A 23,770-nucleotide genomic window follows, 5' to 3' on the forward strand; every position below is an offset into this window, starting at 1 on the left:
CTATTTTGAATGGCGTAGTGGTCACTGCAACCTCCAAAAAAATCAGGACTTACTACCCCAATAACCTGCTAACTCACCCCTGAAATACTTACTTATTCACACTATTTTGTTCATTTGACTTGTTTCTAATTTGAAATGCCCATTTTTGTGGGGCCAGAAAGGTGCGTCTTTAAAAGGCGATTTCTACGATACCCCACTTTTGCGCGTCGGACCGCGACTTTTTCCGGAAACGCCGAAAAACCGCAATTTTCAGGAGAAACGAGACGTACATCCACCCCCTCTGCCGCCCACCCACCCAACTGACAGCCAGCCAGCAGACAAGCACAGAGAGTTCCGTGGGTCTGTCTGTGATGTCATAAAGGGCCTGCTGATCAATGGCCAGCTCTCTGATTGGCTGCTGTGTTTGATTGACAGATTGAATCTGGCAGCTGATTGGCTGTCTACCCTAAAGTGCATTACACACCCCTGATGGTACCACTGGCTAAGACTCCACCTCAGCTCATTGATTAATTATAAATTTAGAACAAATGATGGATGAAAGCAGGCAGGCCGGACATTTTTTTCACGCTCATTGGACTTGTTTAATGCAATGCACCTGTGTATATTCACATGCATTCACTTCATGCTGTAACCACTGTGCATAAAAATTTGGAAACATGGCATACAGTGTATCATTTGCTGTCTAAGTCATGTTTCCCATATTTTCCATTGCAAGATACAAGCCGGTTTGAGTGTTTGGGGCACATTTTAGCTAAAATCATCCTACGGGGCCTAACTGCTTATGCTAAAGCCTGCCTATTTTGAATGGCGTAGTGGTCACTGCAACCTCCAAAAAAATCAGGACTTACTACCCCAATAACCTGCTAACTCACCCCTGAAATACTTACTTATTCACACTATTTTGTTCATTTGACTTGTTTCTAATTTGAAATGCCCATTTTTGTGGGGCCAGAAAGGTGCGTCTTTAAAAGGCGATTTCTACGATACCCCACTTTTGCGCGTCGGACCGCGACTTTTTCCGGAAACGCAGAAAAACCGCAATTTTCAGGAGAAACGAGACGTACATCCTCCCCCTCTGCCGCCCACCCACCCAACTGACAGCCAGCCAGCAGACAAGCAAAGAGAGTTCCGTGGGTCTGTCTGTGATGTCATAAAGGGCCTGCTGATCAATGGCCAGCTCTCTGATTGGCTGCTGTGTTTGATTGACAGATTGAATCTGGCAGCTGATTGGCTGTCTACCCTAAAGTGCATTACACACCCCTGATGGTACCACTGGCTAAGACTCCACCTCAGCTCATTGATTAATTATAAATTTAGAACAAATGATGGATGAAAGCAGGCAGGCCGGCCATTTTTTTCACGCTCATTGGACTTGTTTAATGCAATGCACCTGTGTATATTCACATGCATTCACTTCATGCTGTAACCACTGTGCATAAAAATTTGGAAACATGGCATACAGTGTATCATTTGCTGTCTAAGTCATGTTTCCCATATTTTCCATTGCAAGATACAAGCCGGTTTGAATGTTTGGGGCACATTTTAGCTAAAATCATCCTACGGGGCCTAAATGCTTATGCTAAAGCCTGCCTATTTTGAATGGCGTAGTGGTCACTGCAACCTCCAAAAAAATCAGGACTTACTACCCCAATAACCTGCTAACTCACCCCTGAAATACTTACTTATTCACACTATTTTGTTCATTTGACTTGTTTCTAATTTGAAATGCCCATTTTTGTGGGGCCAGAAAGGTGCGTCTTTAAAAGGCGATTTCTACGATACCCCACTTTTGCGCGTCGGACCGCGACTTTTTCCGGAAACGCTGAAAAACCGCAATTTTCAGGAGAAACGAGACGTACATCCTCCCCCTCTGCCGCCCACCCACCCAACTGACAGCCAGCCAGCAGACAAGCACAGAGAGTTCCGTGGGTCTGTCTGTGATGTCATAAAGGGCCTGCTGATCAATGGCCAGCTCTCTGATTGGCTGCTGTGTTTGATTGACAGATTGAATCTGGCAGCTGATTGGCTGTCTACCCTAAAGTGCATTACACACCCCTGATGGTACCACTGGCTAAGACTCCACCTCAGCTCATTGATTAATTATAAATTTAGAACAAATGATGGATGAAAGCAGGCAGGCCGGCCATTTTTTTCACGCTCATTGGACTTGTTTAATGCAATGCACCTTTGTATATTCACATGCATTCGCTTCATGCTGTAACCACTGTGCATAAAAATTTGGAAACATGGCATACAGTGTATCATTTGCTGTCTAAGTCATGTTTCCCATATTTTCCATTGCAAGATACAAGCCGGTTTGAGTGTTTGGGGCACATTTTAGCTAAAATCATCCTACGGGGCCTAACTGCTTATGCCAAAGCCTGCCTATTTTGAATGGCGTAGTGGTCAATGCAACCTCCAAAAAAATCAGGACTTACTACCCCAATAACCTGCTACCTCACCCCTGAAATACTTACTTATTCACACTATTTTGTTCATTTGACTTGTTTCTAATTTGAAATGCCCATTTTTGTGGGGCCAGAAAGGTGCGTCTTTAAAAGGCGATTTCTACGATACCCCACTTTTGCGCGTCGGACCGCGACTTTTTCCGGAAACGCCGAAAAACCGCAATTTTCAGGAGAAACGAGACGTACATCCTCCCCCTCTGCCGCCCACCCACCCAACTGACAGCCAGCCAGCAGACAAGCACAGAGAGTTCCGTGGGTCTGTCTGTGATGTCATAAAGGGACTGCTGATCAATGTCCAGCTCTCTGATTGGCTGCTGTGTTTGATTGACAGATTGAATCTGGCAGCTGATTGGCTGTCTACCCTAAAGTGCATTACACACCCCTGATGGTACCACTGGCTAAGACTCCACCTCAGCTCATTGATTAATTATAAATTTAGAACAAATGATGGATGAAAGCAGGCAGGCCGGCCATTTTTTTCACGCTCATTGGACTTGTTTAATGCAATGCACCTTTGTATATTCACATGCATTCGCTTCATGCTGTAACCACTGTGCATAAAAATTTGGAAACATGGCATACAGTGTATCATTTGCTGTCTAAGTCATGTTTCCCATATTTTCCATTGCAAGATACAAGCCGGTTTGAGTGTTTGGGGCACATTTTAGCTAAAATCATCCTACGGGGCCTAACTGCTTATGCCAAAGCCTGCCTATTTTGAATGGCGTAGTGGTCAATGCAACCTCCAAAAAAATCAGGACTTACTACCCCAATAACCTGCTACCTCACCCCTGAAATACTTACTTATTCACACTATTTTGTTCATTTGACTTGTTTCTAATTTGAAATGCCCATTTTTGTGGGGCCAGAAAGGTGCGTCTTTAAAAGGCGATTTCTACGATACCCCACTTTTGCGCGTCGGACCGCGACTTTTTCCGGAAACGCCGAAAAACCGCAATTTTCAGGAGAAACGAGACGTACATCCTCCCCCTCTGCCGCCCACCCACCCAACTGACAGCCAGCCAGCAGACAAGCACAGAGAGTTCCGTGGGTCTGTCTGTGATGTCATAAAGGGCCTGCTGATCAATGGCCAGCTCTCTGATTGGCTGCTGTGTTTGATTGACAGATTGAATCTGGCAGCTGATTGGCTGTCTACCCTAAAGTGCATTACACACCCCTGATGGTACCACTGGCTAAGACTCCACCTCAGCTCATTGATTAATTATAAATTTAGAACAAATGATGGATGAAAGCAGGCAGGCAGGCCATTTTTTTCACGCTCATTGGACTTGTTTAATGCAATGCACCTTTGTATATTCACATGCATTCGCTTCATGCTGTAACCACTGTGCATAAAAATTTGGAAACATGGCATACAGTGTATCATTTGCTGTCTAAGTCATGTTTCCCATATTTTCCATTGCAAGATACAAGCCGGTTTGAGTGTTTGGGGCACATTTTAGCTAAAATCATCCTACGGGGCCTAACTGCTTATGCTAAAGCCTGCCTATTTTGAATGGCGTAGTGGTCACTGCAACCTCCAAAAAAATCAGGACTTACTACCCCAATAACCTGCTAACTCACCCCTGAAATACTTACTTATTCACACTATTTTGTTCATTTGACTTGTTTCTAATTTGAAATGCCCATTTTTGTGGGGCCAGAAAGGTGCGTCTTTAAAAGGCGATTTCTACGATACCCCACTTTTGCGCGTCGGACCGCGACTTTTTCCGGAAACGCCGAAAAACCGCAATTTTCAGGAGAAACGAGACGTACATCCTCCCCCTCTGCCGCCCACCCACCCAACTGACAGCCAGCCAGCAGACAAGCACAGAGAGTTCCGTGGGTCTGTCTGTGATGTCATAAAGGGCCTGCTGATCAATGGCCAGCTCTCTGATTGGCTGCTGTGTTTGATTGACAGATTGAATCTGGCAGCTGATTGGCTGTCTACCCTAAAGTGCATTACACACCCCTGATGGTACCACTGGCTAAGACTCCACCTCAGCTTATTGATTAATTATAAATTTAGAACAAATGATGGATGAAAGCAGGCAGGCCGGCCATTTTTTTCACGCTCATTGGACTTGTTTAATGCAATGCACCTGTGTATATTCACATGCATTCACTTCATGCTGTAACCACTGTGCATAAAAATTTGGAAACATGGCATACAGTGTATCATTTGCTGTCTAAGTCATGTTTCCCATATTTTCCATTGCAAGATACAAGCCGGTTTGAGTGTTTGGGGCACATTTTAGCTAAAATCATCCTACGGGGCCTAAATGCTTATGCTAAAGCCTGCCTATTTTGAATGGCGTAGTGGTCACTGCAACCTCCAAAAAAATCAGGTCTTACTACCCCAATAACCTGCTAACTCACCCCTGAAATACTTACTTATTCACACTATTTTGTTCATTTGACTTGTTTCTAATTTGAAATGCCCATTTTTGTGGGGCCAGAAAGGTGCGTCTTTAAAAGGCGATTTCTACGATACCCCACTTTTGCGCGTCGGACCGCGACTTTTTCCGGAAACGCTGAAAAACCGCAATTTTCAGGAGAAACGAGACGTACATCCTCCCCCTCTGCCGCCCACCCACCCAACTGACAGTCAGCCAGCAGACAAGCACAGAGAGTTCCGTGGGTCTGTCTGTGATGTCATAAAGGGCCTGCTGATCAATGGCCAGCTCTCTGATTGGCTGCTGTGTTTGATTGACAGATTGAATCTGGCAGCTGATTGGCTGTCTACCCTAAAGTGCATTACACACCCCTGATGGTACCACTGGCTAAGACTCCACCTCAGCTCATTGATTAATTATAAATTTAGAACAAATGATGGATGAAAGCAGGCAGGCCGGCCATTTTTTTCACGCTCATTGGACTTGTTTAATGCAATGCACCTTTATATATTCACATGCATTCGCTTCATGCTGTAACCACTGTGCATAAAAATTTGGAAACATGGCATACAGTGTATCATTTGCTGTCTAAGTCATGTTTCCCATATTTTCCATTGCAAGATACAAGCCGGTTTGAGTGTTTGGGGCACATTTTAGCTAAAATCATCCTACGGGGCCTAACTGCTTATGCCAAAGCCTGCCTATTTTGAATGGCGTAGTGGTCACTGCAACCTCCAAAAAAATCAGGACTTACTACCCCAATAACCTGCTAACTCACCCCTGAAATACTTACTTATTCACACTATTTTGTTCATTTGACTTGTTTCTAATTTGAAATGCCCATTTTTGTGGGGCCAGAAAGGTGCGTCTTTAAAAGGCGATTTCTACGATACCCCACTTTTGCGCGTCGGACCGCGACTTTTTCCGGAAACGCCGAAAAACCGCAATTTTCAGGAGAAACGAGACGTACATCCTCCCCCTCTGCCGCCCACCCACCCAACTGACAGCCAGCCAGCAGACAAGCACAGAGAGTTCCGTGGGTCTGTCTGTGATGTCATAAAGGGCCTGCTGATCAATGGCCAGCTCTCTGATTGGCTGCTGTGTTTGATTGACAGATTGAATCTGGCAGCTGATTGGCTGTCTACCCTAAAGTGCATTACACACCCCTGATGGTACCACTGGCTAAGACTCCACCTCAGCTCATTGATTAATTATAAATTTAGAACAAATGATGGATGAAAGCAGGCAAGCCGGCCATTTTTTTCACGCTCATTGGACTTGTTTAATGCAATGCACCTGTGTATATTCACATGCATTCACTTCATGCTGTAACCACTGTGCATAAAAATTTGGAAACATGGCATACAGTGTATCATTTGCTGTCTAAGTCATGTTTCCCATATTTTCCATTGCAAGATACAAGCCGGTTTGAGTGTTTGGGGCACATTTTAGCTAAAATCATCCTACGGGGCCTAAATGCTTATGCTAAAGCCTGCCTATTTTGAATGGCGTAGTGGTCACTGCAACCTCCAAAAAAATCAGGACTTACTACCCCAATAACCTGCTAACTCACCCCTGAAATACTTACTTATTCACACTATTTTGTTCATTTGACTTGTTTCTAATTTGAAATGCCCATTTTTGTGGGGCCAGAAAGGTGCGTCTTTAAAAGGCGATTTCTACGATACCCCACTTTTGCGCGTCGGACCGCGACTTTTTCCGGAAACGCTGAAAAACCGCAAATTTCAGGAGAAACGAGACGTACATCCTCCCCCTCTGCCGCCCACCCACCCAACTGACAGCCAGCCAGCAGACAAGCACAGAGAGTTCCGTGGGTCTGTCTGTGATGTCATAAAGGGCCTGCTGATCAATGGCCAGCTCTCTGATTGGCTGCTGTGTTTGATTGACAGATTGAATCTGGCAGCTGATTGGCTGTCTACCCTAAAGTGCATTACACACCCCTGATGGTACCACTGGCTAAGACTCCACGTCAGCTCATTGATTAATTATAAATTTAGAACAAATGATGGATGAAAGCAGGCAGGCCGGCCATTTTTTTCACGCTCATTGGACTTGTTTAATGCAATGCACCTTTGTATATTCACATGCATTCGCTTCATGCTGTAACCACTGTGCATAAAAATTTGGAAACATGGCATACAGTGTATCATTTGCTGTCTAAGTCATGTTTCCCATATTTTCCATTGCAAGATACAAGCCGGTTTGAGTGTTTGGGGCACATTTTAGCTAAAATCATCCTACGGGGCCTAACTGCTTATGCCAAAGCCTGCCTATTTTGAATGGCGTAGTGGTCAATGCAACCTCCAAAAAAATCAGGACTTACTACCCCAATAACCTGCTAACTCACCCCTGAAATACTTACTTATTCACACTATTTTGTTCATTTGACTTGTTTCTAATTTGAAATGCCCATTTTTGTGGGGCCAGAAAGGTGCGTCTTTAAAAGCCGATTTCTACGATACCCCACTTTTGCGCGTCGGACCGCGACTTTTTCCGGAAACGCCGAAAAACCGCAATTTTCAGGAGAAACGAGACGTACATCCTCCCCCTCTGCCGCCCACCCACCCAACTGACAGCCAGCCAGCAGACAAGCACAGAGAGTTCCGTGGGTCTGTCTGTGATGTCATAAAGGGCCTGCTGATCAATGGCCAGCTCTCTGATTGGCTGCTGTGTTTGATTGACAGATTGAATCTGGCAGCTGATTGGCTGTCTACCCTAAAGTGCATTACACACCCCTGATGGTACCACTGGCTAAGACTCCACCTCAGCTTATTGATTAATTATAAATTTAGAACAAATGATGGATGAAAGCAGGCAGGCCGGCCATTTTTTTCACGCTCATTGGACTTGTTTAATGCAATGCACCTGTGTATATTCACATGCATTCACTTCATGCTGTAACCACTGTGCATAAAAATTTGGAAACATGGCATACAGTGTATCATTTGCTGTCTAAGTCATGTTTCCCATATTTTCCATTGCAAGATACAAGCCGGTTTGAGTGTTTGGGGCACATTTTAGCTAAAATCATCCTACGGGGCCTAAATGCTTATGCTAAAGCCTGCCTATTTTGAATGGCGTAGTGGTCACTGCAACCTCCAAAAAAATCAGGACTTACTACCCCAATAACCTGCTAACTCACCCCTGAAATACTTACTTATTCACACTATTTTGTTCATTTGACTTGTTTCTAATTTGAAATGCCCATTTTTGTGGGGCCAGAAAGGTGCGTCTTTAAAAGGCGATTTCTACGATACCCCACTTTTGCGCGTCGGACCGCGACTTTTTCCGGAAACGCTGAAAAACCGCAATTTTCAGGAGAAACGAGACGTACATCCTCCCCCTCTGCCGCCCACCCACCCAACTGACAGTCAGCCAGCAGACAAGCACAGAGAGTTCCGTGGGTCTGTCTGTGATGTCATAAAGGGCCTGCTGATCAATGGCCAGCTCTCTGATTGGCTGCTGTGTTTGATTGACAGATTGAATCTGGCAGCTGATTGGCTGTCTACCCTAAAGTGCATTACACACCCCTGATGGTACCACTGGCTAAGACTCCACCTCAGCTCATTGATTAATTATAAATTTAGAACAAATGATGGATGAAAGCAGGCAGGCCGGCCATTTTTTTCACGCTCATTGGACTTGTTTAATGCAATGCACCTTTATATATTCACATGCATTCGCTTCATGCTGTAACCACTGTGCATAAAAATTTGGAAACATGGCATACAGTGTATCATTTGCTGTCTAAGTCATGTTTCCCATATTTTCCATTGCAAGATACAAGCCGGTTTGAGTGTTTGGGGCACATTTTAGCTAAAATCATCCTACGGGGTCTAACTGCTTATGCTAAAGCCTGCCTATTTTGAATGGCGTAGTGGTCACTGCAACCTCCAAAAAAATCAGGACTTACTACCCCAATAACCTGCTAACTCACCCCTGAAATACTTACTTATTCACACTATTTTGTTCATTTGACTTGTTTCTAATTTGAAATGCCCATTTTTGTGGGGCCAGAAAGGTGCGTCTTTAAAAGGCGATTTCTACGATACCCCACTTTTGCGCGTCGGACCGCGACTTTTTCCGGAAACGCCGAAAAACCGCAATTTTCAGGAGAAACGAGACGTACATCCTCCCCCTCTGCCGCCCACCCACCCAACTGACAGCCAGCCAGCAGACAAGCACAGAGAGTTCCGTGGGTCTGTCTGTGATGTCATAAAGGGCCTGCTGATCAATGGCCAGCTCTCTGATTGGCTGCTGTGTTTGATTGACAGATTGAATCTGGCAGCTGATTGGCTGTCTACCCTAAAGTGCATTACACACCCCTGATGGTACCACTGGCTAAGACTCCACCTCAGCTCATTGATTAATTATAAATTTAGAACAAATGATGGATGAAAGCAGGCAAGCCGGCCATTTTTTTCACGCTCATTGGACTTGTTTAATGCAATGCACCTGTGTATATTCACATGCATTCACTTCATGCTGCAACCACTGTGCATAAAAATTTGGAAACATGGCATACAGTGTATCATTTGCTGTCTAAGTCATGTTTCCCATATTTTCCATTGCAAGATACAAGCCGGTTTGAGTGTTTGGGGCACATTTTAGCTAAAATCATCCTACGGGGCCTAAATGCTTATGCTAAAGCCTGCCTATTTTGAATGGCGTAGTGGTCACTGCAACCTCCAAAAAAATCAGGACTTACTACCCCAATAACCTGCTAACTCACCCCTGAAATACTTACTTATTCACACTATTTTGTTCATTTGACTTGTTTCTAATTTGAAATGCCCATTTTTGTGGGGCCAGAAAGGTGCGTCTTTAAAAGGCGATTTCTACGATACCCCACTTTTGCGCGTCGGACCGCGACTTTTTCCGGAAACGCTGAAAAACCGCAATTTTCAGGAGAAACGAGACGTACATCCTCCCCCTCTGCCGCCCACCCACCCAACTGACAGCCAGCCAGCAGACAAGCACAGAGAGTTCCGTGGGTCTGTCTGTGATGTCATAAAGGGCCTGCTGATCAATGGCCAGCTCTCTGATTGGCTGCTGTGTTTGATTGACAGATTGAATCTGGCAGCTGATTGGCTGTCTACCCTAAAGTGCATTACACACCCCTGATGGTACCACTGGCTAAGACTCCACGTCAGCTCATTGATTAATTATAAATTTAGAACAAATGATGGATGAAAGCAGGCAGGCCGGCCATTTTTTTCACGCTCATTGGACTTGTTTAATGCAATGCACCTTTGTATATTCACATGCATTCGCTTCATGCTGTAACCACTGTGCATAAAAATTTGGAAACATGGCATACAGTGTATCATTTGCTGTCTAAGTCATGTTTCCCATATTTTCCATTGCAAGATACAAGCCGGTTTGAGTGTTTGGGGCACATTTTAGCTAAAATCATCCTACGGGGCCTAACTGCTTATGCCAAAGCCTGCCTATTTTGAATGGCGTAGTGGTCAATGCAACCTCCAAAAAAATCAGGACTTACTACCCCAATAACCTGCTAACTCACCCCTGAAATACTTACTTATTCACACTATTTTGTTCATTTGACTTGTTTCTAATTTGAAATGCCCATTTTTGTGGGGCCAGAAAGGTGCGTCTTTAAAAGCCGATTTCTACGATACCCCACTTTTGCGCGTCGGACCGCGACTTTTTCCGGAAACGCCGAAAAAACGCAATTTTCAGGAGAAACGAGACGTACATCCTCCCCCTCTGCCGCCCACCCACCCAACTGACAGCCAGCCAGCAGACAAGCACAGAGAGTTCCGTGGGTCTGTCTGTGATGTCATAAAGGGCCTGCTGATCAATGGCCAGCTCTCTGATTGGCTGCTGTGTTTGATTGACAGATTGAATCTGGCAGCTGATTGGCTGTCTACCCTAAAGTGCATTACACACCCCTGATGGTACCACTGGCTAAGACTCCACCTCAGCTCATTGATTAATTATAAATTTAGAACAAATGATGGATGAAAGCAGGCAGGCCGGCCATTTTTTTCACGCTCATTGGACTTGTTTAATGCAATGCACCTGTGTATATTCACATGCATTCACTTCATGCTGTAACCACTGTGCATAAAAATTTGGAAACATGGCATACAGTGTATCATTTGCTGTCTAAGTCATGTTTCCCATATTTTCCATTGCAAGATACAAGCCGGTTTGAGTGTTTGGGGCACATTTTAGCTAAAATCATCCTACGGGGCCTAAATGCTTATGCTAAAGCCTGCCTATTTTGAATGGCGTAGTGGTCACTGCAACCTCCAAAAAAATCAGGACTTACTACCCCAATAACCTGCTAACTCACCCCTGAAATACTTACTTATTCACACTATTTTGTTCATTTGACTTGTTTCTAATTTGAAATGCCCATTTTTGTGGGGCCAGAAAGGTGCGTCTTTAAAAGGCGATTTCTACGATACCCCACTTTTGCGCGTCGGACCGCGACTTTTTCCGGAAACGCTGAAAAACCGCAATTTTCAGGAGAAACGAGACGTACATCCTCCCCCTCTGCCGCCCACCCACCCAACTGACAGCCAGCCAGCAGACAAGCACAGAGAGTTCCGTGGGTCTGTCTGTGATGTCATAAAGGGCCTGCTGATCAATGGCCAGCTCTCTGATTGGCTGCTGTGTTTGATTGACAGATTGAATCTGGCAGCTGATTGGCTGTCTACCCTAAAGTGCATTACACACCCCTGATGGTACCACTGGCTAAGACTCCACGTCAGCTCATTGATTAATTATAAATTTAGAACAAATGATGGATGAAAGCAGGCAGGCCGGCCATTTTTTTCACGCTCATTGGACTTGTTTAATGCAATGCACCTTTGTATATTCACATGCATTCGCTTCATGCTGTAACCACTGTGCATAAAAATTTGGAAACATGGCATACAGTGTATCATTTGCTGTCTAAGTCATGTTTCCCATATTTTCCATTGAAAGATACAAGCCGGTTTGAGTGTTTGGGGCACATTTTAGCTAAAATCATCCTACGGGGCCTAACTGCTTATGCCAAAGCCTGCCTATTTTGAATGGCGTAGTGGTCAATGCAACCTCCAAAAAAATCAGGACTTACTACCCCAATAACCTGCTAACTCACCCCTGAAATACTTACTTATTCACACTATTTTGTTCATTTGACTTGTTTCTAATTTGAAATGCCCATTTTTGTGGGGCCAGAAAGGTGCGTCTTTAAAAGCCGATTTCTACGATACCCCACTTTTGCGCGTCGGACCGCGACTTTTTCCGGAAACGCCGAAAAAACGCAATTTTCAGGAGAAACGAGACGTACATCCTCCCCCTCTGCCGCCCACCCACCCAACTGACAGCCAGCCAGCAGACAAGCACAGAGAGTTCCGTGGGTCTGTCTGTGATGTCATAAAGGGCCTGCTGATCAATGGCCAGCTCTCTGATTGGCTGCTGTGTTTGATTGACAGATTGAATCTGGCAGCTGATTGGCTGTCTACCCTAAAGTGCATTACACACCCCTGATGGTACCACTGGCTAAGACTCCACCTCAGCTCATTGATTAATTATAAATTTAGAACAAATGATGGATGAAAGCAGGCAGGCCGGCCATTTTTTTCACGCTCATTGGACTTGTTTAATGCAATGCACCTGTGTATATTCACATGCATTCACTTCATGCTGTAACCACTGTGCATAAAAATTTGGAAACATGGCATACAGTGTATCATTTGCTGTCTAAGTCATGTTTCCCATATTTTCCATTGCAAGATACAAGCCGGTTTGAGTGTTTGGGGCACATTTTAGCTAAAATCATCCTACGGGGCCTAAATGCTTATGCTAAAGCCTGCCTATTTTGAATGGCGTAGTGGTCACTGCAACCTCCAAAAAAATCAGGACTTACTACCCCAATAACCTGCTAACTCACCCCTGAAATACTTACTTATTCACACTATTTTGTTCATTTGACTTGTTTCTAATTTGAAATGCCCATTTTTGTGGGGCCAGAAAGGTGCGTCTTTAAAAGGCGATTTCTACGATACCCCACTTTTGCGCGTCGGACCACGACTTTTTCCGGAAACGCTGAAAAACCGCAATTTTCAGGAGAAACGAGACGTACATCCTCCCCCTCTGCCGCCCACCCACCCAACTGACAGCCAGCCAGCAGACAAGCACAGAGAGTTCCGTGGATCTGCCTGTGATGTCATAAAGGGCCTGCTGATCAATGGCCAGCTCTCTGATTGGCTGCTGTGTTTGATTGACAGATTGAATCTGGCAGCTGATTGGCTGTCTACCCTAAAGTGCATTACACACCCCTGATGGTACCACTGGCTAAGACTCCACCTCAGCTCATTGATTAATTATAAATTTAGAACAAATTATGAATGAAAGCAGGCAGGCCGGCCATTTTTTTCACGCTCATTGGACTTGTTTAATGCAATGCACCTTTGTATATTCACATGCATTCGCTTCATGCTGTAACCACTGTGCATAAAAATTTGGAAACATGGCATACAGTGTATCATTTGCTGTCTAAGTCATGTTTCCCATATTTTCCATTGCAAGATACAAGCCGGTTTGAGTGTTTGGGGCACATTTTAGCTAAAATCATCCTACGGGGCCTAAATGCTTATGCTAAAGCCTGCCTATTTTGAATGGCGTAGTGGTCACTGCAACCTCCAAAAAAATCAGGACTTACTACCCCAATAACCTGCTAACTCACCCCTGAAATACTTACTTATTCACACTATTTTGTTCATTTGACTTGTTTCTAATTTGAAATGCCCATTTTTGTGGGGCCAGAAAGGTGCGTCTTTAAAAGGCGATTTCTACGATACCCCACTTTTGCGCGTCGGACCGCGACTTTTTCCGGAAACGCCGAAAAACCGCAATTTTCAGGAGAAACGAGACGTACATCCACCCCCTCTGCCGCCCACCCACCCAACTGACAGCCAGCCAGCAGACAAGCACAGAGAGTTCCGTGGGTCTGTCTGTGATGTCATAAAGGGCCTGCTGATCAATGGCCAGCTCTCAGATTGGCTGCTGTGTTTGATTGACAGATTGAATCTGGCAGCTGATTGGCTGTCTACCCTAAAGTGCATTACACACCCCTGATGGTACCACTGGCTAAGACTCCACCTCAGCTCATTGATTAATTATAAATTTAGAACAAATGATGGATGAAAGCAGGCAGGCCGGCCATTTTTTTCACGCTCATTGGACTTGTTTAATGCAATGCACCTGTGTATATTCACATGCATTCACTTCATGCTGTAACCACTGTGCATAAAAATTTGGAAACATGGCATACAGTGTATCATTTGCTGTCTAAGTCATGTTTCCCATATTTTCCATTGCAAGATACAAGCCGGTTTGAGTGTTTGGGGCACATTTTAGCTAAAATCATCCTACGGGGCCTAAATGCTTATGCTAAAGCCTGCCTATTTTGAATGGCGTAGTGGTCACTGCAACCTCCAAAAAAATCAGGACTTACTACCCCAATAACCTGCTAACTCACCCCTGAAATACTTACTTATTCACACTATTTTGTTCATTTGACTTGTTTCTAATTTGAAATGCCCATTTTTGTGGGGCCAGAAAGGTGCGTCTTTAAAAGGCGATTTCTACGATACCCCACTTTTGCGCGTCGGACCGCGACTTTTTCCGGAAACGCCTAAAAACCGCAATTTTCAGGAGAAACGAGACGTACATCCATCCCCTCTGCCGCCCACCCACCCAACTGACAGCCAGCCAGCAGACAAGCACAGAGAGTTCCGTGGGTCTGTCTGTGATGTCATAAAGGGCCTGCTGATCAATGGCCAGCTCTCTGATTGGCTGCTGTGTTTGATTGACAGATTGAATCTGGCAGCTGATTGGCTGTCTACCCTAAAGTGCATTACACACCCCTGATGGTACCACTGGCTAAGACTCCACCTCAGCTCATTGATTAATTATAAATTTAGAACAAATGATGGATGAAAGCAGGCAGGCCGGCCATTTTTTTCACGCTCATTGGACTTGTTTAATGCAATGCACCTGTGTATATTCACATGCATTCACTTCATGCTGTAACCACTGTGCATAAAAATTTGGAAACATGGCATACAGTGTATCATTTGCTGTCTAAGTCATGTTTCCCATATTTTCCATTGCAAGATACAAGCCGGTTTGAGTGTTTGGGGCACATTTTAGCTAAAATCATCCTACGGGGCCTAACTGCTTATGCTAAAGCCTGCCTATTTTGAATGGCGTAGTGGTCACTGCAACCTCCAAAAAAATCAGGACTTACTACCCCAATAACCTGCTAACTCACCCCTGAAATACTTACTTATTCACACTATTTTGTTAATTTGACTTGTTTCTAATTTGAAATGCCCATTTTTGTGGGGCCAGAAAGGTGCGTCTTTAAAAGGCGATTTCTACGATACCCCACTTTTGCGCGTCGGACCGCGACTTTTTCCGGAAACGCCGAAAAACCGCAATTTTCAGGAGAAACGAGACGTACATCCTCCCCCTCTGCCGCCCACCCACCCAACTGACAGCCAGCCAGCAGACAAGCACAGAGAGTTCCGTGGGTCTGTCTGTGATGTCATAAAGGGCCTGCTGATCAATGGCCAGCTCTCTGATTGGCTGCTGTGTTTGATTGACAGATTGAATCTGGCAGCTGATTGGCTGTCTACCCTAAAGTGCATTACACACCCCTGATGGTACCACTGGCTAAGACTCCACCTCAGCTCATTGATTAATTATAAATTTAGAACAAATGATGGATGAAAGCAGGCAGGCCGGCCATTTTTTTCACGCTCATTGGACTTGTTTAATGCAATGCACCTGTGTATATTCACATGCATTCACTTCATGCTGTAACCACTGTGCATAAAAATTTGGAAACATGGCATACAGTGTATCATTTGCTGTCTAAGTCATGTTTCCCATATTTTCCATTGCAAGATACAAGCCGGTTTGAGTGTTTGGGGCACATTTTAGCTAAAATCATCCTACGGGGCCTAAATGCTTATGCTAAAGCCTGCCTATTTTGAATGGCGTAGTGGTCACTGCAACCTCCAAAAAAATCAGGACTTACTACCCCAATAACCTGCTAACTCACCCCTGAAATACTTACTTATTCACACTATTTTGTTCATTTGACTTGTTTCTAATTTGAAATGCCCATTTTTGTGGGGCCAGAAAGGTGCGTCTTTAAAAGGCGATTTCTACGATACCCCACTTTTGCGCGTCGGACCGCGACTTTTTCCGGAAACGCTGAAAAACCGCAATTTTCAGGAGAAACGAGACGTACATCCTCCCCCTCTGCCGCCCACCCACCCAACTGACAGCCAGCCAGCAGACAAGCACAGAGAGTTCCGTGGGTCTGTCTGTGATGTCATAAAGGGCCTGCTGATCAATGGCCAGCTCTCTGATTGGCTGCTGTGTTTGATTGACAGATTGAATCTGGCAGCTGATTGGCTGTCTACCCTAAAGTGCATTACACACCCCTGATGGTACCACTGGCTAAGACTCCACCTCAGCTCATTGATTAATTATAAATTTAGAACAAATGATGGATGAAAGCAGGCAGGCCGGCCATTTTTTTCACGCTCATTGGACTTGTTTAATGCAATGCACCTGTGTATATTCACATGCATTCACTTCATGCTGTAACCACTGTGCATAAAAATTTGGAAACATGGCATACAGTGTATCATTTGCTGTCTAAGTCATGTTTCCCATATTTTCCATTGCAAGATACAAGCCGGTTTGAGTGTTTGGGGCACATTTTAGCTAAAATCATCCTACGGGGCCTAAATGCTTATGCTAAAGCCTGCCTATTTTGAATGGCGTAGTGGTCACTGCAACCTCCAAAAAAATCAGGACTTACTACCCCAATAACCTGCTAACTCACCCCTGAAATACTTACTTATTCACACTATTTTGTTCATTTGACTTGTTTCTAATTTGAAATGCCCATTTTTGTGGGGCCAGAAAGGTGCGTCTTTAAAAGGCGATTTCTACGATACCCCACTTTTGCGCGTCGGACCGCGACTTTTTCCGGAAACGCTGAAAAACCGCAATTTTCAGGAGAAACGAGACGTACATCCTCCCCCTCTGCCGCCCACCCACCCAACTGACAGCCAGCCAGCAGACAAGCACAGAGAGTTCCGTGGGTCTGTCTGTGATGTCATAAAGGGCCTGCTGATCAATGGCCAGCTCTCTGATTGGCTGCTGTGTTTGATTGACAGATTGAATCTGGCAGCTGATTGGCTGTCTACCCTAAAGTGCATTACACACCCCTGATGGTACCACTGGCTAAGACTCCACCTCAGCTCATTGATTAATTATAAATTTAGAACAAATGATGGATGAAAGCAGGCAGGCCGGCCATTTTTTTCACGCTCATTGGACTTGTTTAATGCAATGCACCTGTGTATATTCACATGCATTCACTTCATGCTGTAACCACTGTGCATAAAAATTTGGAAACATGGCATACAGTGTATCATTTGCTGTCTAAGTCATGTTTCCCATATTTTCCATTGCAAGATACAAGCCGGTTTGAGTGTTTGGGGCACATTTTAGCTAAAATCATCCTACGGGGCCTAAATGCTTATGCTAAAGCCTGCCTATTTTGAATGGCGTAGTGGTCACTGCAACCTCCAAAAAAATCAGGACTTACTACCCCAATAACCTGCTAACTCACCCCTGAAATACTTACTTATTCACACTATTTTGTTCATTTGACTTGTTTCTAATTTGAAATGCCCATTTTTGTGGGGCCAGAAAGGTGCGTCTTTAAAAGGCGATTTCTACGATACCCCACTTTTGCGCGTCGGACCGCGACTTTTTCCGGAAACGCTGAAAAACCGCAATTTTCAGGAGAAACGAGACGTACATCCTCCCCCTCTGCCGCCCACCCACCCAACTGACAGCCAGCCAGCAGACAAGCACAGAGAGTTCCGTGGGTCTGTCTGTGATGTCATAAAGGGCCTGCTGATCAATGGCCAGCTCTCTGATTGGCTGCTGTGTTTGATTGACAGATTGAATCTGGCAGCTGATTGGCTGTCTACCCTAAAGTGCATTACACACCCCTGATGGTACCACTGGCTAAGACTCCACCTCAGCTCATTGATTAATTATAAATTTAGAACAAATGATGGATGAAAGCAGGCAGGCCGGCCATTTTTTTCACGCTCATTGGACTTGTTTAATGCAATGCACCTTTGTATATTCACATGCATTCGCTTCATGCTGTAACCACTGTGCATAAAAATTTGGAAACATGGCATACAGTGTATCATTTGCTGTCTAAGTCATGTTTCCCATATTTTCCATTGCAAGATACAAGCCGGTTTGAGTGTTTGGGGCACATTTTAGCTAAAATCATCCTACGGGGCCTAACTGCTTATGCCAAAGCCTGCCTATTTTGAATGGCGTAGTGGTCAATGCAACCTCCAAAAAAATCAGGACTTACTACCCCAATAACCTGCTAACTCACCCCTGAAATACTTACTTATTCACACTATTTTGTTCATTTGACTTGTTTCTAATTTGAAATGCCCATTTTTGTGGGGCCAGAAAGGTGCGTCTTTAAAAGGCGATTTCTACGATACCCCACTTTTGCACGTCGGACCGCGACTTTTTCCGGAAACGCTGAAAAACCGCAATTTTCAGGAGAAACGAGACGTACATCCTCCCCCTCTGCCGCCCACCCACCCAACTGACAGCCAGCCAGCAGACAAGCACAGAGAGTTCCGTGGATCTGTCTGTGATGTCATAAAGGGCCTGCTGATCAATGGCCAGCTCTCTGATTGGCTGCTGTGTTTGATTGACAGATTGAATCTGGCAGCTGATTGGCTGTCTACCCTAAAGTGCATTACACACCCCTGATGGTACCACTGGCTAAGACTCCACCTCAGCTCATTGATTAATTATAAATTTAGAACAAATGATGAATGAAAGCAGGCAGGCCGGCCATTTTTTTCACGCTCATTGGACTTGTTTAATGCAATGCACCTGTGTATATTCACATGCATTCGCTTCATGCTGTAACCACTGTGCATAAAAATTTGGAAACATGGCATACAGTGTATCATTTGCTGTCTAAGTCATGTTTCCCATATTTTCCATTGCAAGATACAAGCCGGTTTGAGTGTTTGGGGCACATTTTAGCTAAAATCATCCTACGGGGCCTAAATGCTTATGCTAAAGCCTGCCTATTTTGAATGGCGTAGTGGTCACTGCAACCTCCAAAAAAATCAGGACTTACTACCCCAATAACCTGCTAACTCACCCCTGAAATACTTACTTATTCACACTATTTTGTTCATTTGACTTGTTTCTAATTTGAAATGCCCATTTTTGTGGGGCCAGAAAGGTGCGTCTTTAAAAGGCGATTTCTACGATACCCCACTTTTGCGCGTCGGACCGCGACTTTTTCCGGAAACGCCGAAAAACCGCAATTTTCAGGAGAAACGAGACGTACATCCACCCCCTCTGCCGCCCACCCACCCAACTGACAGCCAGCCAGCAGACAAGCACAGAGAGTTCCGTGGGTCTATCTGTGATGTCATAAAGGGCCTGCTGATCAATGGCCAGCTCTCTGATTGGCTGCTGTGTTTGATTGACAGATTGAATCTGGCAGCTGATTGGCTGTCTACCCTAAAGTGCATTACACACCCCTGATGGTACCACTGGCTAAGACTCCACCTCAGCTCATTGATTAATTATAAATTTAGAACAAATGATGGATGAAAGCAGGCAGGCCGGCCATTTTTTTCACGCTCATTGGACTTGTTTAATGCAATGCACCTGTGTATATTCACATGCATTCACTTCATGCTGTAACCACTGTGCATAAAAATTTGGAAACATGGCATACAGTGTATCATTTGCTGTCTAAGTCATGTTTCCCATATTTTCCATTGCAAGATACAAGCCGGTTTGAGTGTTTGGGGCACATTTTAGCTAAAATCATACTACGGGGCCTAAATGCTTATGCTAAAGCCTGCCTATTTTGAATGGCGTAGTGGTCACTGCAACCTCCAAAAAAATCAGGACTTACTACCCCAATAACCTGCTAACTCACCCCTGAAATACTTACTTATTCACACTATTTTGTTCATTTGACTTGTTTCTAATTTGAAATGCCCATTTTTGTGGGGCCAGAAAGGTGCGTCTTTAAAAGGCGATTTCTACGATACCCCACTTTTGCGCGTCGGACCGCGACTTTTTCCGGAAACGCCTAAAAACCGCAATTTTCAGGAGAAACGAGACGTACATCCATCCCCTCTGCCGCCCACCCACCCAACTGACAGCCAGCCAGCAGACAAGCACAGAGAGTTCCGTGGGTCTGTCTGTGATGTCATAAAGGGCCTGCTGATCAATGGCCAGCTCTCTGATTGGCTGCTGTGTTTGATTGACAGATTGAATCTGGCAGCTGATTGGCTGTCTACCCTAAAGTGCATTACACACCCCTGATGGTACCACTGGCTAAGACTCCACCTCAGCTCATTGATTAATTATAAATTTAGAACAAATGATGGATGAAAGCAGGCAGGCCGGCCATTTTTTTCACGCTCATTGGACTTGTTTAATGCAATGCACCTGTGTATATTCACATGCATTCACTTCATGCTGTAACCACTGTGCATAAAAATTTGGAAACATGGCATACAGTGTATCATTTGCTGTCTAAGTCATGTTTCCCATATTTTCCATTGCAAGATACAAGCCGGTTTGAGTGTTTGGGGCACATTTTAGCTAAAATCATCCTACGGGGCCTAACTGCTTATGCTAAAGCCTGCCTATTTTGAATGGCGTAGTGGTCACTGCAACCTCCAAAAAAATCAGGACTTACTACCCCAATAACCTGCTAACTCACCCCTGAAATACTTACTTATTCACACTATTTTGTTCATTTGACTTGTTTCTAATTTGAAATGCCCATTTTTGTGGGGCCAGAAAGGTGCGTCTTTAAAAGGCGATTTCTACGATACCCCACTTTTGCGCGTCGGACCGCGACTTTTTCCGGAAACGCCGAAAAACCGCAATTTTCAGGAGAAACGAGACGTACATCCTCCCCCTCTGCCGCCCACCCACCCAACTGACAGCCAGCCAGCAGACAAGCACAGAGAGTTCCGTGGGTCTGTCTGTGATGTCATAAAGGGCCTGCTGATCAATGGCCAGCTCTCTGATTGGCTGCTGTGTTTGATTGACAGATTGAATCTGGCAGCTGATTGGCTGTCTACCCTAAAGTGCATTACACACCCCTGATGGTACCACTGGCTAAGACTCCACCTCAGCTCATTGATTAATTATAAATTTAGAACAAATGATGGATGAAAGCAGGCAGGCCGGCCATTTTTTTCACGCTCATTGGACTTGTTTAATGCAATGCACCTGTGTATATTCACATGCATTCACTTCATGCTGTAACCACTGTGCATAAAAATTTGGAAACATGGCATACAGTGTATCATTTGCTGTCTAAGTCATGTTTCCCATATTTTCCATTGCAAGATACAAGCCGGTTTGAGTGTTTGGGGCACATTTTAGCTAAAATCATCCTACGGGGCCTAAATGCTTATGCTAAAGCCTGCCTATTTTGAATGGCGTAGTGGTCACTGCAACCTCCAAAAAAATCAGGACTTACTACCCCAATAACCTGCTAACTCACCCCTGAAATACTTACTTATTCACACTATTTTGTTCATTTGACTTGTTTCTAATTTGAAATGCCCATTTTTGTGGGGCCAGAAAGGTGCGTCTTTAAAAGGCGATTTCTACGATACCCCACTTTTGCGCGTCGGACCGCGACTTTTTCCGGAAACGCTGAAAAACCGCAATTTTCAGGAGAAACGAGACGTACATCCTCCCCCTCTGCCGCCCACCCACCCAACTGACAGCCAGCCAGCAGACAAGCACAGAGAGTTCCGTGGGTCTGTCTGTGTTGTCATAAAGGGCCTGCTGATCAATGGCCAGCTCTCTGATTGGCTGCTGTGTTTGATTGACAGATTGAATCTGGCAGCTGATTGGCTGTCTACCCTAAAGTGCATTACACACCCCTGATGGTACCACTGGCTAAGACTCCACCTCAGCTCATTGATTAATTATAAATTTAGAACAAATGATGGATGAAAGCAGGCAGGCCGGCCATTTTTTTCACGCTCATTGGACTTGTTTAATGCAATGCACCTGTGTATATTCACATGCATTCACTTCATGCTGTAACCACTGTGCATAAAAATTTGGAAACATGGCATACAGTGTATCATTTGCTGTCTAAGTCATGTTTCCCATATTTTCCATTGCAAGATACAAGCCGGTTTGAGTGTTTGGGGCACATTTTAGCTAAAATCATCCTACGGGGCCTAACTGCTTATGCTAAAGCCTGCCTATTTTGAATGGCGTAGTGGTCACTGCAACCTCCAAAAAAATCAGGACTTACTACCCCAATAACCTGCTAACTCACCCCTGAAATACTTACTTATTCACACTATTTTGTTCATTTGACTTGTTTCTAATTTGAAATGCCCATTTTTGTGGGGCCAGAAAGGTGCGTCTTTAAAAGGCGATTTCTACGATACCCCACTTTTGCGCGTCGGACCGCGACTTTTTCCGGAAACGCTGAAAAACCGCAATTTTCAGGAGAAACGAGACGTACATCCTCCCCCTCTGCCGCCCACCCACCCAACTGACAGCCAGCCAGCAGACAAGCACAGAGAGTTCCGTGGGTCTGTCTGTGATGTCATAAAGGGCCTGCTGATCAATGGCCAGCTCTCTGATTGGCTGCTGTGTTTGATTGACAGATTGAATCTGGCAGCTGATTGGCTGTCTACCCTAAAGTGCATTACACACCCCTGATGGTACCACTGGCTAAGACTCCACCTCAGCTCATTGATTAATTATAAATTTAGAACAAATGATGGATGAAAGCAGGCAGGCCGGCCATTTTTTTCACGCTCATTGGACTTGTTTAATGCAATGCACCTGTGTATATTCACATGCATTCACTTCATGCTGTAACCACTGTGCATAAAAATTTGGAAACATGGCATACAGTGTATCATTTGCTGTCTAAGTCATGTTTCCCATATTTTCCATTGCAAGATACAAGCCGGTTTGAGTGTTTGGGGCACATTTTAGCTAAAATCATCCTACGGGGCCTAAATGCTTATGCTAAAGCCTGCCTATTTTGAATGGCGTAGTGGTCACTGCAACCTCCAAAAAAATCAGGACTTACTACCCCAATAACCTGCTAACTCACCCCTGAAATACTTACTTATTCACACTATTTTGTTCATTTGACTTGTTTCTAATTTGAAATGCCCATTTTTGTGGGGCCAGAAAGGTGCGTCTTTAAAAGGCGATTTCTACGATACCCCACTTTTGCGCGTCGGACCGCGACTTTTTCCGGAAACGCTGAAAAACCGCAATTTTCAGGAGAAACGAGACGTACATCCTCCCCCTCTGCCGCCCACCCACCCAACTGACAGCCAGCCAGCAGACAAGCACAGAGAGTTCCGTGGGTCTGTCTGTGATGTCATAAAGGGCCTGCTGATCAATGGCCAGCTCTCTGATTGGCTGCTGTGTTTGATTGACAGATTGAATCTGGCAGCTGATTGGCTGTCTACCCTAAAGTGCATTACACACCCCTGATGGTACCACTGGCTAAGACTCCACCTCAGCTCATTGATTAATTATAAATTTAGAACAAATGATGGATGAAAGCAGGCAGGCCGGCCATTTTTTTCACGCTCATTGGACTTGTTTAATGCAATGCACCTTTGTATATTCACATGCATTCGCTTCATGCTGTAACCACTGTGCATAAAAATTTGGAAACATGGCATACAGTGTATCATTTGCTGTCTAAGTCATGTTTCCCATATTTTCCATTGCAAG

Source organism: Crinia signifera, chromosome 2 (assembly GCF_055691185.1).
Source record: "Crinia signifera chromosome 2, ASM5569118v1, whole genome shotgun sequence".
In the NCBI taxonomy this organism is placed as follows: Eukaryota; Metazoa; Chordata; class Amphibia; order Anura; family Myobatrachidae; genus Crinia; species Crinia signifera.